Genomic DNA, 18,500 nt, shown 5'->3' on the forward strand with positions numbered 1-18,500 from the left:
CCATAGTGAAATCTCCAAAGCAGTTTATCAAGAGAGAAAGCCAGTAAAGAGCATAAACATGAAACTCAATAATAACAATGCCATAATTCTGAAAGCTGACAAAAGCAATTCTATAGTAATTATGAACGAAGATGAATACGTCACTAAAACGCTGAACTTTTTTTCTGTAAACAACATAACAGAGCTCAAACAAGATCCAACGATAAAATTCCAAAACAAAATCAGAAAAATGGTCAATAAACACAATTTCCTCTTCACAGAAAAACAAGAAAAAACATGCATTTTAATTATCCCCACAGCCCCAAGACTAAGATCTCAACCTAAGACCCATAAACCCCATGTTCCATTAAGAGCCATTGTTAATTCTAAAAACACACCTGCCTCGAAAGTCTCCCAATTACTGAATGAAATTCTGAAACAGTACTATACATTTGATAAATCGTACTTAGTTAAGAACACCAATGAAGTAGCAACTAAAATTAAGGACATAAATATTCCTGCAGGTGCCAGGTTTGCCTCTTTTTATGTAACTAACCTATTTATAAATGTACCAACTAAAGAAACAATAGACGTAATCTTTCAAAACTTAATAAAACATAAAAAATTGGCAATTGCAGAAATATCAGAAGACAAGGACATGTTACAGCTAATATTGTCTCACAATTACTTCACATTTAATGGGAAAGTTTACCAACAGAATGAGGGTCTTGTCAGGGGCAGTAACATTTCAGGTTTTCAGGCAGACATACACTCCTGGAAATTGAAATAAGAACACCGTGAATTCATTGTCCCAGGAAGGGGAAACTTTATTGACACATTCCTGGGGTCAGATACATCACATGATCACACTGACAGAACCACAGGCACATAGACACAGGCAACAGAGCATGCACAATGTCGGCACTAGTACAGTGTATATCCACCTTTCGCAGCAATGCAGGCTGCTATTCTCCCATGGAGACGATCGTAGAGATGTTGGATGTAGTCCTGTGGAACGGCTTGCCATGCCATTTCCACCTGGCGCCTCAGTTGGACCAGCGTTCGTGCTGGACGTGCAGACCGCGTGAGACGACGCTTCATCCAGTCCCAAACATGCTCAATGGGGGACAGATCCGGAGATCTTGCTGGCCAGGGTAGTTGACTTACACCTTCTAGAGCACGTTGGGTGGCACGGGATACATGCGGACGTGCATTGTTCTGTTGGAACAGCAAGTTCCCTTGCCGGTCTAGGAATGGTAGAACGATGGGTTCGATGACGGTTTGGATGTACCGTGCACTATTCAGTGTCCCCTCGACGATCACCAGTGGTGTACGGCCAGTGTAGGAGATCGCTCCCCACACCATGATGCCGGGTGTTGGCCCTGTGTGCCTCGGTCGTATGCAGTCCTGATTGTGGCACTCACCTGCACGGCGCCAAACACGCATACGACCATCATTGGCACCAAGGCAGAAGCGACTCTCATCGCTGAAGACGACACGTCTCCATTCGTCCCTCCATTCACGCCTGTCGCGACACCACTGGAGGCGGGCTGCACGATGTTGGGGCGTGAGCGGAAGACGGCCTAACGGTGTGCGGGACCGTAGCCCAGCTTCATGGAGACGGTTGCGAATGGTCCTCGCCGATACCCCAGGAGCAACAGTGTCTCTAATTTGCTGGGAAGTGGCGGTGCGGTCCCCTACGGCACTGCGTACGATCCTACGGTCTTGGCGTGCATCCGTGCGTCGCTGCGGTCCGATCCCAGGTCGACGGGCACGTGCACCTTCCGCCGACCACTGGCGACAACATCGATGTACTGTGGAGACCTCACGCCCCACATGTTGAGCAATTCGGCGGTACGTCCACCCGTCCTCCCGCATGCCCACTATACGCCCTCGCTCAAAGTCCGTCAACTGCACATACGGTTCACGTCCACGCTGTCGCGGCATGCTACCAGTGTTAAAGACTGCGATGGAGCTCCGTATGCCACGGCAAACTGGCTGACACTGACGGCGGCGGTGCACAAATGCTGCGCAGCTAGCGCCATTCGACGGCCAACACCGCGGTTCCTGGTGTGTCCGCTGTGCCGTGCGTGTGATCATTGCTTGTACAGCCCTCTCGCAGTGTCCGGAGCAAGTATGGTGGGTCTGACACACCGGTGTCAATGTGTTCTTTTTTCCATTTCCAGGAGTGTATTTCTCAATCATCTGGAAAGTCAGTTCTTTAATGAAGACAATAGACTCAAAAGTAAAATGTATATTACTGGAGATATGTTGATGACACCTTGCTGCTGTTTGATGGAACGGAAGATGAGCTCGAAGAACTACTAGCAGTATTCAATTCGTTCCACTAAAACATCAAATTCACAGTAGAAAATAAGGACAACAAAAGCATAAACTTCCTGGATCTTAAAATCACCAACCACCAACAAAAACCGAAGTTCAGCATACACAGAAAACGCACATACACAGACATAACACTGGACAACTCATCATGCCATCCCACCACACAGAAACATGCTGCATTTAGGTCCATGCTACACGGAGTACACTCCCTTGATTTAGAAGAAAACACTATTAATAATGAGATAAATACAATAAAGAGCATTGCCATAAGCAATGGCTACACAGCCAAAACAATTGACAATTTAAGGAGGCAAATACACAAAAGCAAGACAACGAATGGACACACTGTGAAAGAAGGGAAAATATTCGCCAGTATCCCATACTTGGTCCCCATATCACAAAAAATCGCCAACCTTTTCAGAAGAACAAATGTAACAGTTGCATTCCCAACCAATAATAAGTCAGGAAACTTATTCATCCATAACGTAAAATCAAATACACAAACATGCAACAACAGCGGAGTGTACAAGGTATCATGCCCCAGTTGTCCTGTCTACTATGTAGGGAAAACAGGCAGAATCTTCAAGACCCGTTTTCAAGAACATGGAAATACTTTCAGGCTCATGAATTTCGAAAAATCAGTCATTGCACAACATATGTTGGAAACGAAACATGTCATCAACAGTCTAGAAAGCAATTTGGTAATACTACATAACGAAGCCAATGGTAAGACCCTAAGTCTATTAGAACAACTGGAGATATACCTCCACAAAATAAAAAAAAACAGAATCTATGTTCAATGAACAAACAGATTTCGCAAGCCATAGTTATTGCAGTAATTTTAAAGACATATTCTAAAATTATTTCTTACATATTGTAATCTCCCCACGGAAAATTACCCTCTACCACGCAATAATTAATAATGGTCAATCAAATCATCCACATTTATTTACGTTTGAAAAGTATCTGAGCAGATTTTCTAGTAATATATGCGCCGACAGCTCGTCGACGCCAAGGTATTTTTCTAGTACGTTTATTCTTTGGAACAGAGATGTATGCTCCATGGTCATTATAGAGAGAGAGAGAGAGAGAGAAAGGAACAGCTTCGGAAAGTATCGGTTGGAAGATTTTCGGATTGCTAAAGGAGATTTTTATTTACTCTTCTTCGCGCTAAAGCGAGACAGGAAAGTTTGTGCCGCTAGCGTGGTAGATAAAGAGAAAGAAGGACTTGTAAAAGTAAATTGCATGAGGCTTAAAATCCACGAAAACGGAACATGTACGGAAATGGATTCAATATACAATTTTCCTCAGAAATAAGGTTTGTGACCATTTTATTCTAGAGTGAATGACGAATGCGTTCTCTGTCTGAATCATTGATGATTGTCTGGGCCCTGTACTTAATTGGGAAGTTTCAGCTGTGACGAAGAGAGCCTGCAATCTCTGAGTTTTATTGAAATCGTCCAAAAAGGCTTCGTCCACATCTGAAATTTTAGATCTGTCGTAAACTGAACGAAGTGTTCAAACGATCGATTTTCCCAACTGAATGCAGCGCTTAATAATAATAACGTATGTAAAGATCTTTTCTAGCAAGCCAGCCGCTGAATATTAAGACGAAGGGCTCCACCAGAGATTCTACTAGGCTGATTTCATGTAACTTATATTTGAACTGTACACAGATAAAGGACAGAGAGAGAGAGAGAGAGAGAGCGAATGGAATTCTAGAAGTTACTCAGAATCCTCCCATTAGTATAATTTTTTTGTCTGTCTTTGCACGGATAAGCCTGATAAGAAAATCTAAGCCCTTGACTTTATTGTACAGAATTGTGTGTAAGGGTGAGAGAGCGATAAAGACGACAGATACACTTCTGTACAGACAAAACATTACACCAAGTTAGCGGCTAGGTGCATTAACACACACACATAGACTTTCATCAAAACCGAAGCAGTAAGAGAATTCATTAGAATATGTCAATTGTTTAACTATTATATCTTTAGCACCATGAATAAATTCATCTTTGACAACATCATGTAACAAAAACATCTGTGAAGTGTTTATAAACATGTGTGTGCAAATGTGCCTCTTGAATGAAGTGACATGTACTAAAACGACGGATAAAAGAATGTTTGCCGATGCTAAAACGTTAAAAATACTTTCCTTGATTATGTGGTAAGTTTACACTGTTCATTTTCCACTATTTTACACACATTTTCCGCGTTCGACATACGAAATTCATAACCTAACATTAAACCTTTTCGTGATATTCAAGAGAAGAAACAAAACATGTATTAAGACAAATTACACCTCACGATGAACCCACAGGGTCCGAAATGCATCGTGTAGTTCTTAAAACACGAAAAGTTGTGACTGAAGGCGTTGTTTAATTCATACCTCCAATGTTTTTAATAAGTCACGTTTTAAGCTGCAAAATATGGATAAAATTAAATTTAAAAAAAAATTCACAGACGTTCATAGTGGGCCGGTGCTTGACATTTTCTGAATAGACATTTTATTGAAGAATGACAGATTTATAAAACTTTTGAACCTATATAAATTTCTACATTAAGAGCTACTGTTAGCAACTGACGCTGCAAACGCAGCAAGAAAGTTATGTATTTTTTTTTATACTAAATGTAGAACTAATTAATAGCTGAATTTTGCGTTTACGAACGGCATCTGTTCCTCGCTCCTGTAGCCACTAAAGAACCACACAGCGTACAAAGGAAGACATACCACATAGCATGTGTTATCAGTCTTATATCACCTCGAATTTCACACACACATTCCCTTTCGCTCTACAGACTACTATTAACGAAAACGGTTCCCGCTGTATCGTATTGTATCTTGCAACGCTTGATAAACTTACAATGGTGTCTGTATGCTGACTGACTGTTCAACCAGTACCATAATGTGTCGCGGGGCAGTTTCTGAAAGGGGTTTGTGTGCTGGCTCTAACCACTTAAAAGGAACTAAGTCCAGAACACATTACACTGAGGAGACAGAAGGCATGGGATAGAAATATGTATATGTACAGATGGTGGTATTATCGCATACACAAGGTATAAAAGGGCAGTGCATTGGCAGTGTTGTCATTTGTACTCAGGCAATTCATGTAGAAAGGTGACCGACGTGACTATGGCCGCACGACGGGAATTAATAGACTTTGAACGCGGAATGGTAGTTGGAGCTACACTCATGGGACATACTATTCTTCAAATTGTTAGAGAGTTCGATATTCCGAGATTCACAGTGTCAAGAGTGTGTGGAGATAATTTCAGGCGTTACCTCTAACCATGGACAATGCAGTGGCCGACGGCCTTCACTTAATGACCGAGAGCAGTGGCGTTTGCACAGAGTGGTCAGTGCTAACAGACAAGCAAGCACGGAAATGAATATGAGACATACGACGAACGTATTCGTTAGGTCAGTGAGGCGAAATCAGGCGTTAATAGACTATGCCAGCAGACGACCGATGAAAGTGCCTTTGCTGACAGCACGACATCGCCTGCAGCGCCTCTTCTGGGCTCGGGACCATATCGGTTGGACCCAAGACGACTGGAAAACCGTGGCCTGGTCAGATGAGTTCCGATTTCGGTTGGTAAGAGCTGATGGCAGGTTTCGATTGTGGCGCAAGCCCCACAAAGCCATGGACCCAAGTTGTCAACTAGGCACTGCGCAAACTGGTGTTAGCTCAATAATGGCATGGGCAGTGTTTACATGGAATGAAGCGATCATTGACGGGATACGATTATGTTCGGCTACTTGGAGACCATTTGTAGCCATTCATGGACTTCAAGAACCCAAACAACTATGGAATTTTTGTGGACGACAATGCTCCATGTAACCTGGCCATAAAAGTTCGTTACTAGTTTGAAGAACATTCTGGACAGTTCGAACGAATGATTTGGCCATCCAAGTCAGTCGGAGGCCGCCGCACAGCCCCACCCGCGCTTGGACTTGTTTCACTGTGGGACGCCAAGCAGACACCGTCTAGTTGCGGCTCCAACATCATCGTCGTTGCTATTGTATGAACTGGACTGCAATTTGTTGCATCATTTGTAATGAGTCTTCGTACATTTGGAGAAATACAAGTTAAGTAAAGCTTCTGTTTGCTGATCTAAGTGTTCGCTCATCATTTCTACTTCTGTATGGGTTCCCTACAAAGGCAACTCTTGCACCACCCTCTAGCTTACCTCGTACAAAGTCGTACACAACAGCCATTGCACAGAGTTATGAATAAATTCCAGAGAACAACGTTAAATAACTATCATCATGGAAAGAGCACATTTGCACCACCAGCTGTACAATTCTCGGTTTCAGTTCTAACAACTGTCTTCACAGGAGAAAATTTTATGTACAAAAGAAAGACGTGTATAAAATATATACCGGTAACACAGTGAATCAGGAAATTGAAAATGTTTTTTTTTAAAAACGTAGTAGTTACGCAGTGTACGTCAATGGATCAAAAGTACAGTTTCGTCAAACACGACACAGTCAAATGTAGACCATAGATACCTGTCATAAGAGTCTGTCTGAGCTTAAACTATATAAACGTGCTGCGCGTTAGCACAATTGCAGTAATCTATGAATGATCTGAACTTCGCCGGCCGCTGTGGCCGAGGGGTTCTAGGCGGTTCAGTCCGGAATCGCGCTGCTGCTACGGTCGCAGGTTCGAATCCTGCCTCGGACATGGACGTGTGTGATGTCCTTAGGCTAGTTACGTTTAAGTAGTTCAAAGTTCTAGGGGACTGATGACCTCAGATGGTAAGTCCTATAGTGCATAGAGCCATTTGAACCATTTTCTATCTGAACTTTACACTTATAACTCACAAGTTATTAGTTTCGAAAGTATAAATATTATTCAATCGTCAAAGAGATCATTTTAAACACATGCAAATGCGAATACCTAAAAGGTTACAGATGTTCTTTGATGCAGGCAAAGACTACTGTAACAAAACAATAGTAATGACATGGCGTACATTTTCAGAAAAACAACATTGATACGTAACCTGGCAGTATGTCGGCCATAGTACTACAGAAATTAGATGGGAGGTATACATCTGAACCAGATACTGTGGAGCGGATCGATCTAGAGGATCGTAATGGAATAAGGCTTCCGAAACATTATACTATGTGATAAATTGCAGATGAGGTTACTAGCGTATCTAGATCGACACATCTAAAGTATGGAAGATGCTGAAAAGAGGCGTAGAGGAATCTACTTGTAACATGCAATTAACCCTGTTCGTCCTTAAAATTATGTTAAAGGGAGTAGCATCTAATATTGACGCAATAATTGGATTCCCGATACAAACAAAAATCGTCTCCGAACTGCTCCCACACTGCTTGCGGTGAAACGTCCCCTTAGAAAAATTATAAATTACTGTGCTGGTGAACTTCTACGTTATTTGATACAGAGACAGCTGAGTGAACCTGAACGTACTCAGACATTTCACTCTTTACTTATTCTGATCATCAATAAACTGACACACAGTATTTTTAGCGCAACACAATTTGATTTTCAATAATCCCTACAAAAGAATGGCCCTGACTAACAATAACCTATACCTTCCATGAATCACTCACCTCACAAAAATCTTCGTTACTCGAATTACTGCAATACAGCGAGCGTCAATACTGCCAGGTAAATAAAAGGCTCTAACTACTGAAGGCACTAACTACTCATAGGCATAGTTAACAAATGAAAGATTTTGATAGAGAACAAACAATGTATTTACCTTAATAGTGTCCAAAAGTCATCATATATATATATATATATATATATATATATATATATATATCAGTTCATGATATCGAGTCTTTATAAATTTCCTTTTTCTGGTGGGCACACGTCCAGGTCGTCCACTTATAGTGACCTCTCAAAACTCTGGCATCTCTCTCTCCACATCAACCACTGCTGGCGGTTCACTTCCAACTGCGCAACGCTACGCGCTATTCGCATCCAACTGTCCAACACTACATTAGCGAATATTCCAACAATGCCAACCAGCTACAGACTGCACACAGCACAGTCAGTGATTTTCATACAGAGCGCTACGTGGGGTTACCGACATAAAAACCTAAACAGCCTAGTTACAGTGGTACATAGCGTTATAAAGTATGCTCATACCTTAATGGATTTACCACTTTCTTAAGCGCGATTAGGAGAACACAGCCCAATCAGAAAAGACACTGTTATACTGTAGCTCCACTTCCTCCGTACTTCCATTTTAGGACTGCACAGGTAACCTTCTCCAATGGAGTAGCACTTCCGAAACATTATACTACGTGAGAAAGTGCAGATGAGGTTACTAGTGTATCTAGATCGACAGACGCAATAAAAGTATGAAAGACGCTGAAAAGAGACGTAGAGTACATCTGTTTGTAACAAACAATTAATGCTTTTCGTCCATAAAGTTATGTTAGAGTAGCAACTAGAAATGACGTAATATTTGGATTCTTGATACAAACAAACGTCTTCTCCGAAATGCTCCCCCGCTGCATGCGGTACACAGTGATGTATAATGTATTCATATCTTTTCGCATTTATAGTTTTCTTAAGCGCAATTAGGAGAACACAGCCTAATCATGAAAAAAAAACTCCTACACTGTAGCACTACCTCCTCCGTACTTCAGTTTAGCTCTCTACACATAATAGCAGGTAACGTTCTTCAGGCATTCACCAAACCCGAACCTTTCCATCGGATTTCTAAGAGTGTAGCGCGATTCATCTCTAACTACAAATCAGACGTTTCCGGTCATCCACTATCGAGCGGCGTTGCTCTCTCCAGCACCTCAACCTTCGTTTAGCGTTTACTACAGGAACTTACGGGCCATGAGGCGTTGCTCTGCCATTGTGCCTCATTCTTTTGAACTTTTTACGCACTGTCGAGTGCTAGCTGGATCGCTAACAGCACTTTGGAACTGACGAGTGATTCGTTCCGCTGATCTCATCCTATTTTTTACAACCATCCCCGATAATACTGAACGATTCCTGTACGTCAGTACAGGAGGTATGCCTGTTCTTGATTTAGCTGCGTTCCGCTTCAGTCGCATCAGCAAAAGTCGACTTGGGCAGCGTTAAAAGGGTAGAAGTTGGTGGAACTGTTGGTCAGATGATATCCAGTGACTAGTCCACATTCGAAATACCGAGCGCTCCATATCGATCCATTCTGCTATTTCAGCTTCTTTATTGACAATACTCCCCGCCTTCTTTGATACTGGCAGGTCCGCATCTGGCGGTCAATTCTGCATTACGTAGCGGTACCCAGTTACTTTTAATCAAATAGTAATGTCTATCCTCTTCGGCGCTAGTCGCGTGGGGCCATGTGATGATGCATGGTGTTGAGTATAGCCGTCCTGAACCCATGAGTTCCATACCCGCATGACAGTCGCGGGATCCCGACCAGCGAAAGCAGTTGTATCGCATGACGATAACATAGGGTCTCCATATGGCACGGTCTTGCTGCTCCCGAGTTGCGACAAGCGTTTGTGGCTAGTGGGTAACATGATCTCCACACAAACAAACAACATCCAAAGGCGAATTCTGATTGATAAACCTGCTACATGATTTTTTGTTAAATGTATACAGAATGCAGATGGCATTACTCCGATCTACTTATACAGTTGCACTTAAATTCTTATCGTTTGCAAATTCAAGGCTACACATAGGCTGTCCTTAGATTATCTTTAACTTTAAAACTATACTAAATACTAACAAATGGTTTTCAACATGTGATAAGACAACTTGTAAAGTTTTTTACCTTCCAGGTGATGCCGTTTTGACGCAAAATTGAGCTTGAAAACCTGATAAAATGTAGACGTGAAGGGAGGAAGATCAGTGTGTGTCCTGAATCATTCAAACGGCACCCGACGTCCAGGTACAACGGAACTTTCGTACGCAGAGCCACTGTGGTGTACACTTCTAGGATTAAATCCGGTATTACATGACACACCTATCATATACAAGTCTGCACCAGCATCCCAACCGTACAAGTCTGGAACTTCCAATATTTTCGTTAACCTAATTACACGATACACCCAACGTGGAAGTCTGCGCTAGTGCCCGAAAGGTACGTATTCGGAACTGCACGTTTGTTTACGTGGTTGAGTGTGAAAGCGACTCTGATCTTGGAGTATTTCGTTTGTTACTGTGCATGCACCACTGCATATACGTAGTCCGCTGCCACCACGTGCACGCACGTTCAGAGTTACAAGGCACTGCTTTTTAATTAATTTGACAAATATTTTTTGAAGGGTCACTGTCACACTGGTGTAGACATTGTGTAAATGTTCTGTCCCTGACTGTGAAGTACCTTTATGCACAAAAACGTGCAGAAAGAGTTATATCTGGTGTGAACTCAAGAACATCCTGCAGAAGCCTGTTTAGGGAACTAGGGATACTAACTACAGCTTCCCAATATATTTATTCCTTAATGACATTTGTCATTAAAAATATATCACTTTTTCAAACCAACAGCTCAATTCATGGAATCAGTACTAGAAATAAGAAGAATCTTCACAAGAATTTAAAGTCACTTACTCTTGTACAAAAATGTGTGCATTATTCAGGAACACAACACACGTTTGCAATAACTTGCCAGCAGCCATAAAAAGCTAAACAACCAATGAAATTCAGTTTAAGAGAAGCCTAAAGGATTTGTTGGTAGCCAACTGCTTCTACTCCATTGATGAATTTCTCAGTAGAACCAACTGTATAAAAATATATAATTTCTGCACAATTTCAGTGCAGTAATTTGTTCATTGTAATAATTTCTGCACAATTTCAGTGCAGTAATGTGTTCATTGTAAATAAGTTTCTGCACCGTTTCAGTGCAGTAATGTGTTAATTGTAAATAAGTATTATAGAAGTTCTATTACATGTTTATTACCTTACGAATAAAAAAAGTTTTTTATTTTAAATTCAGTGCATTAGTGTTTGTAAAATGATTCTTTCATAAAGTGTTCATTAAAAAAATGACGATCATTCCACTTGGGACCTGTGGAATGGTACATTAGCTTATTTGTTTGAGTTGTAAATATTTGTCATGTATTATTGTTTTTCTGACATGTTCTACATCCTGGAGGACCTTCTCGCTACGGATCAATTGGAATGAAAGTAAATCTAATCTAATCTAAGAAGATGCCACGCGGGAATGACATTTTACTGACAGAACATACTATAATGGAAGGATTATTAGAAGAAGTCAGTCGTGAAAGTGACGTAAGTAACTTCGGTTATGAAAGTGATTCTGAAGGTGATGCACCTGCAGCAGTTATGGACAATGGTGAAACTCATCAGCCTGCCGAATCTTCAGACAGCGAAGAAGAAAACACAGTCCTCCGCGGTAAGAATGATCATTATTGCAACATAACTGTCCCTAGAAGAACAGACCTGCCATATGCCGATGACACTGTAGCTCATATTCTGAGAGTGAGGCTATACAGAATGAATCAATATGCGTAACTGATAACACTTCGAAATAATTCTGCAACATGTGCATTTCATTACACGAATAGTATCTTCATCTAATTAAACTACAAATAAAGTCTTTAGATCTGGATCACTTTCAAGTTTCATCATTGAAAGCTTCCAGGGCGATCTTACTTGGTCTCGAATTTTGGATGTATTAATGTTAATAGTGACTGTTAAAGTACTCGACAGAAGTTAAATATAGTATATACAGGGTGATTTTTCCCACCATGTACAAATCCTATCTGTGGGATAGTATGCAGAACCCCCATGGTATGGTGACAGCGAATCATCATCTGTGTAGCCAGAATGTGTGGGCCAGGATAACTGGCAACCGTATTTTGGGACCATTCTCCATTCCACGTCGCCTAACAGGTTGGAACTATCAGCATTTCTTGTGGTTGACTTTGCCTCCCTTCCAGGAAGAAGTGCCAATGATGATTAGAAGGGTTATGTGGCTGCTACATGATGGTGCTCCAGCCCACTTCACAGTTAACGTTCAGACACATCTCAATCGTATCTTCCTTGGTCGATGGATCGGATGAGGGGGGTCCATTTGCATGACCTGCTCATTCACTGGATCTCAACCCGAGCGATTTTCAGTTATGGGGCCACTGGAGCAGCGAATACATCTTGTATTTGACACTGTTTGACTGCAGCCTGGCCAATGTGAACGTATGAGACAGAACATGCTATGGCACGTAGACGCATGTATTGAGGAACAAGGAAAACCATTTTCAACACATACTGTAACTGTGGCGGCATGGTAAAGCCTGTATTAGACTGCGGACTCTGTAACAATGTATGATTGAATAAATGGTATCTAAAATGGAAACAATGCATTTCCAGACACACGTTCATTAGTCCTTTTTTGTTCCGTATCCTCTCACCGATCAGTCCCTAGAATTTGTACACGGTGGAAAAAAATCACCCTGTATACGAGGTGCGACAATAAAGTAATGAGACTGCTGTGAAAAAATATTGCTTACCGTTTTAGTCAAGTTTAGTGTTGTCTCCTTCAAAGTAGTTCCCTTCTGATTGCACACACTTTTTCCAGCGCTTCTGCCATTGATGGTATCATTTCTGGAACTCATCTTCTTTAATATCCTCCAAGACCCTCGTCACAGCTTTTTGGACATCTTGTGTTGTTCAAAAATGGTGTCCCATGACCGCCGTTTTGACTCTTGGAAATAGAAAAGAAGTCGCACGGAGCGATATCTGGTGAATAAGGTGGCTGTGGTGGTACTGAAATTTGTTTTGAGGTAGGTTAAAAATTGCTGTACTGACAGAGCAGTATGGGATGGCACATTATTGTGATGCAGAATCCAATTATCAGCAATGTTGGCACAGACACGAAGAACTCTTTTACGAAGTCTTTCTAAAATTCTTTGTAGTAATATATTGGTTATCTGTTTCTCCAGGAGGCACCCACTCTTTATGAACAATTCCCTTGGAATCAAAGAAGCACCATTCCAAACTTTGACGTTTTGTCTCTGGATCGTACTGAAAAATACAACTTTCATCACCAGTGATAACACGGCTCAACAACTCTGGATTGATTTCCGTTTGCTCTAACAGATTGGCTGCCACGTTTTTCCGTGCTTCTCACTGTTCTAGTGTGAGGTTTTTGGGGACCATTTTTGCACAAATCTTTCTCATACCAACATCCTCAGTTATTATTAGACGAACCCTTTGTCGATTGATGTTCAGTTCTTCTGCAGTCATTTTCACAGATAATCTTCGATCAGATCGTACGAGTTCACGCACCCTGGCCAAGTTGACATCTGTCCGTGAGTTTGTTGGTCGTCCACTGTGGTCTTGGTTGGTTGGTTGGTTTGGGGAAGGAGACCAGACAGCGTGGTCATCGGTCTCATCGGATTAGGGAAGGATTGGGAAGGAAGTCGGCCGTGCCCTTTCAGAGGAACCATCCCGGCATTTGCCTGGAGTGATTTAGGGAAATCACGGAAAACCTAAAGCAGGATGGCCGGACGCGGGATTGAACCGTCGTCCTCCCGAATGCGAGTCCAGTGTCTAACCACTGCGCCACCCCGCTCGGTCCACTGTGGTCTTCATCGTCAACATTCGTGCTGCCTTCACTAAACATTTTACGCCAAGGAAAAACTTGAGCTCTTGACATAACCTCCTCTCCAAAAGCTTTCTGAAGCTTAGCGTAAGTTGTCTTCGCGTTTTCACCCAATTTAACGCAAAAAGAAATGATATAACATTGCGCAACATTATGCAGTTCTATTTCCGTGATGATAGACACAAACACTTGTTAACTTACTACAGCACAACTCACGACTGAGCAGTTGCAGCTATGTGCTGCTTGGACTAGAAGCAGGTTGTAGACCAAGGTCAAAGATATTGTGCCTACGCAACCCTGCAGGGTTGCCACATCTTACAAAGAAAATGTCTCATTACTTTATTGTCGCACCTTGTATTCAGTCAATTTCTCCATAAATAACTGAGGAGCAGTGTGTCCCTGGTGTGTAGTTTGGGTGACAGTTTCAGAGGTGTACATTACTAGGGTTCAAAATGGTTCAAATGGCTCTAAGCACTATGGGATTTAACTTCTGAAGTCATCCGTCCCCTATAACTTAGAACTACTTAAACCTAGAATGAGATTTTCACTCTGCAGCGGAGTGTGCGCTGATATGAAACTTCCTGGCAGATTAAGACTGTGTGCCGGACCGAGACTCGAACTCGGGACGTTTGCCTTTCGGGGGCAAGTGCTCTACCAACTGAGCTACCCAAGCACGACTCACGCCCCGTCCTCACGGCTTTTCTTCTGCCAGTACCTCGCCTCCTACCTTCCAAACTTTACAGAAGCTCTCCTGCGAACCTGGCAGAACTAGCACTCCTGAAAGAAAGGATATTGCGGAGACATGGTTTAGCCACAGCCTAGGGGATGTTTCCAGAATGAGAGTTTCACTCTGCAGCGGAGTGTGCGCTGATATGAAACTTCCTGGCAGATTAAAACTGTGTGCCGGAACGAGACTCGAACTCGGGACCTTTGCCTTTTGCGGGCAAGTGCTCTACCAACTGAGCTACCCAAGCACAACTCACGCCCCGTCCTCACGGCTTTACTTCTGCCACTACCTCGCCTCCTACCTTCCAAACTTGCCCGCGAATGGCAAAGGTCCCGAGTTCGAGTCTCGGTCCGGCACACAGTTTTAATCTGCCAGGAAGATTCTTTACTTCAAACCTAACTAACCTAAGGACATCACACACATCCATGCCCGAGGCAGGATTCGAACCTGCGACCGTCGCGCGGTTCCAGACTGTAGTGTCTAGAGCCGCTCGGCCACCCCAGCCGGCTACTAGGGTTAAGACGGCTCCCTTCAGCAGGAGTGGTAAGCACAGAGCGGCAGCAGACGTGTGACCTTGATGGCGGCCCCCTGGTGTGGGGGTGAGCGGCGCCGGGTACGGGGCTCGGCCCGGCTGGCAGCGTGTGCCACCCACTAGACGACGCTATCTGGGCGCGCCATCTCGGCCGCGCGCCCGCGCCCGCGCTCGGCATGCGAGCCGCCAGCTGCACTTTCCCACACCGCGCGGCCCGCCCACACACACACAGGCCGGGGGCCGTCGGCTAATTATTTCAGATGGACTGCCTGCCTGCGAGGAGGGGCCACTCCGCTACGAGAGTCGTTCGTGCCCACTAGGTCAGCAGTCAGGCTCTTCTCGCCGTGTAGTCACCTAGTCACCGTCATATGCCAAGTGGAGACTCTATTGTAAAAACAGTCGTAGGCTGTAGATTTGCAGTTTATTTATTACGCGTTTTGATCGCGTTCGTCAGATAATAGAAAACTACGAAGGCACGAAAAAGTTATAAGTAGCTGGAATGGTCAAATTCCGTACTACCAAGACAATTTAAAAGCATAATTTCAGATAATAAGGTACAAGGGGGTACAACTTAGCTTCCACCGTTTTTTGCCCAACATTTGAGTGTTTCATGAAACAAATAGGTTAAACATATATCATTCAAAGTATTTTCCATCGCTGGCAAATACTTTCTCCCATCTTTCGGGCAGTGTACGAAACCCGCGTCGAAAAAATTGTTCATCTTTTGAAGCGATCCACGAATTGATCCAATTTGTGACTTCTTCACGAGCATGTTGTTCTTAATGGAGAGACGTCTACAGACCTTAAAGTAACCTCTGGCGTGCCACAGGGGAGTGGTATGGGACCATTGCTTTTCACAATATATATACATGACCTAGTAGATAGTGTCGGAAGTCCCATGCGGCTTTTCGCGGATGATGCTGTAGTATACAGAGAAGTTGCAGCATTAGAAAATTGTAGCGAAATGCAGGAAGATCTGCAGCGGATAGGCACTTGGTGCAGGGAGTGGCAACTGACCATTAACATAGACAAATGTAACGTATTGCGAATACATAGAAAGAAGGATCCTTTATTGTATGATTATATGATAGCGGAACAAACACTGGTAGCAGTTACTTCTATAAAATATCTCGGAGTATGCGTGCGGAACGATTTGAAGTGGAATGATCGTATAAAATTAATTGTTGGTAAGGCGGGTACCAGGTTGAGATTCATTGGGAGAGTCCTTAGAAAATGTAGTCCATCAACAAAGGAGGTGGCTTACAAAACACTCGTTCGACCTATACTTGAGTATTGCTCATCAGTGTGGGATCCGTACCACATCGGGTTAACGGAGGAGATAGAGAAGATCCAAAGAAGAGCGGCGCGTTTCGTCACAGGGTTATTTGGTAAACGTGATAGCGTTACGGAGATGTTTAGCAAACTCCAGAAGCAGACTCTGCAAGAGAGGCGCTCTGCATCGCGGTGTAGCTTGCTGTCCAGGTTTCGAGAGGGTGCATTTCTGGATGAGGTATCGAATATGTTGCTTCCCCCTACTTATACCTCCCGAGGAGATCACGAATGTAAAATTAGAGAGGTTCGAGCTCGCGCGGAGGCTTTCCGGCAGTCGTTCTTCCCACGAACCGTACGCGACTGGAACCGGAAAGGGAGGTAATGACAGTGGCACGTAAAGTGCCCTCCGCCACACACCGTTGGGTGGCTTGCGGAGTATAAATGTAGATGTAGATCGGAAGTGCTGGTCAGCCACGCCAAGCGCCATTGATCTAAACAGGTGATAGTCAGAGGGGGTAATGTCTGGAGAATAAGGCAGGTGGGCTAGGATTTACCATTTTAACGTTTCCAAGTACGTTTTGACCTCTTTTTCAACGTGGGGTCGAGCGTTGTCACGCTGAAAAATCACATTAGCGTGCCTCTCGGTGTATTGCAGCCGTTTCTCTTTTTTTATGCTCTGCTCAAACGCATTAATTGCGTTCGATAACGAGCACCTATGATTGTATCACTTGTCTTTAACACCTCATAGTACACTATGCTGAGCTCGTCCCACCAAATGTAGAGCATGATCTTGGACCCGTGAATATTCGGTTTGGCCGTCGACGTGGAGCATGGCCGCGATATCCCGAGGATTTTTTGCGTTTAGGGTTATCGTAGTGAACCTATTTTTCGTCCCAGGTCACAATGCGTTGCAGAAATCCCTTCCGTTTTTGCCTCTGAAGCAACTGTTCGCAAACACACAAAAAAGTGGTTCAAATGGCTCTGAGCACTATGGGACTTAACATCTGAGGTCATCAGTCCCCTAGAACTTAGAACTACTTAAGCCTAACTAACCTAAGGACATCACACGCATCCATGCCCGAGGCAGGATTCGAACGTGCGACCGTAGCGGTCGCGCGGTTCCAGAGTGAAGCACCTAGAACCGCTCGGCCACAACGACCGGCGCAAACACACAAACGCCGTTCAACGTCTCTTGGTTTCAGCTCACATGGAACCCAAGGTTCCTTCTTTCTGAATGATGCCCATAGCGTTGAGAGGTTTTGAAATGGCTTGGTATGTCATTCCCACTAATCGTACCAATTCTTCTTGAGTTTGACGCGAGTCTTCTCTCAGCAGTGTCTCCAGTTCTGCATCTTCGGAAACATTCTCTCTTCCACCAGTATGCTGGTCTACGACGTTAAAATCACCGTTCTTGAAGCGTTGAAACCACTCACGACACGTTATTTCATCTATAGCGTCCTTACCATACGCACTTGAGAGCATTAGATGAGACTCAGCCGCTATTTTCTTCATATTGAAACAAAACAGTAACACCTCCCGCAAATGACGAGAATTTAGACTCGTAAACTGACATTTTCAATCAACAACAACTTAATGATGCAGACACAAATCGACTAATGTTTGAATGAGGTTATGTTGACCGAGGTCCAAGCTAACTGCCTGACGTCTTCGATCTGTTTGTTTCTACCGCTACTTACCGTTATCACCACCTATCGGCAAACGGCGGAAGCAAAGTTGTACTCCTTGTATAAAATGTAAACGACTCGCGTTAATTAATAAAGGGACATATGTAACATTGAAATTGATACAAACGACACGTGTCACATCGAAAGAAACAGCAAAACGGAAGACCCTAGAAATGAAGAATAAATAAACGTCATTTGGTTCAAAATGGTTTAATGGCTCTGAGCACTGCGACTTAACTTCTGAGGTCATCAGTCGCCTAGAACTTGGAACTACTTAAACCTAACTAACGTAAGGACATCACAGACATCCATGCCCGAGGCAGGATTCGAACCTGCGACCGTAGGAGTAGCGCGGTTCCAGACTGAAGCGCCTAGAACCGCTTGGCCACCGCGGCCGGCAGCGCAGAAG

Source organism: Schistocerca cancellata, chromosome 5, assembly GCF_023864275.1.
Source record: "Schistocerca cancellata isolate TAMUIC-IGC-003103 chromosome 5, iqSchCanc2.1, whole genome shotgun sequence".
NCBI lineage: Eukaryota > Metazoa > Arthropoda > Insecta > Orthoptera > Acrididae > Schistocerca > Schistocerca cancellata.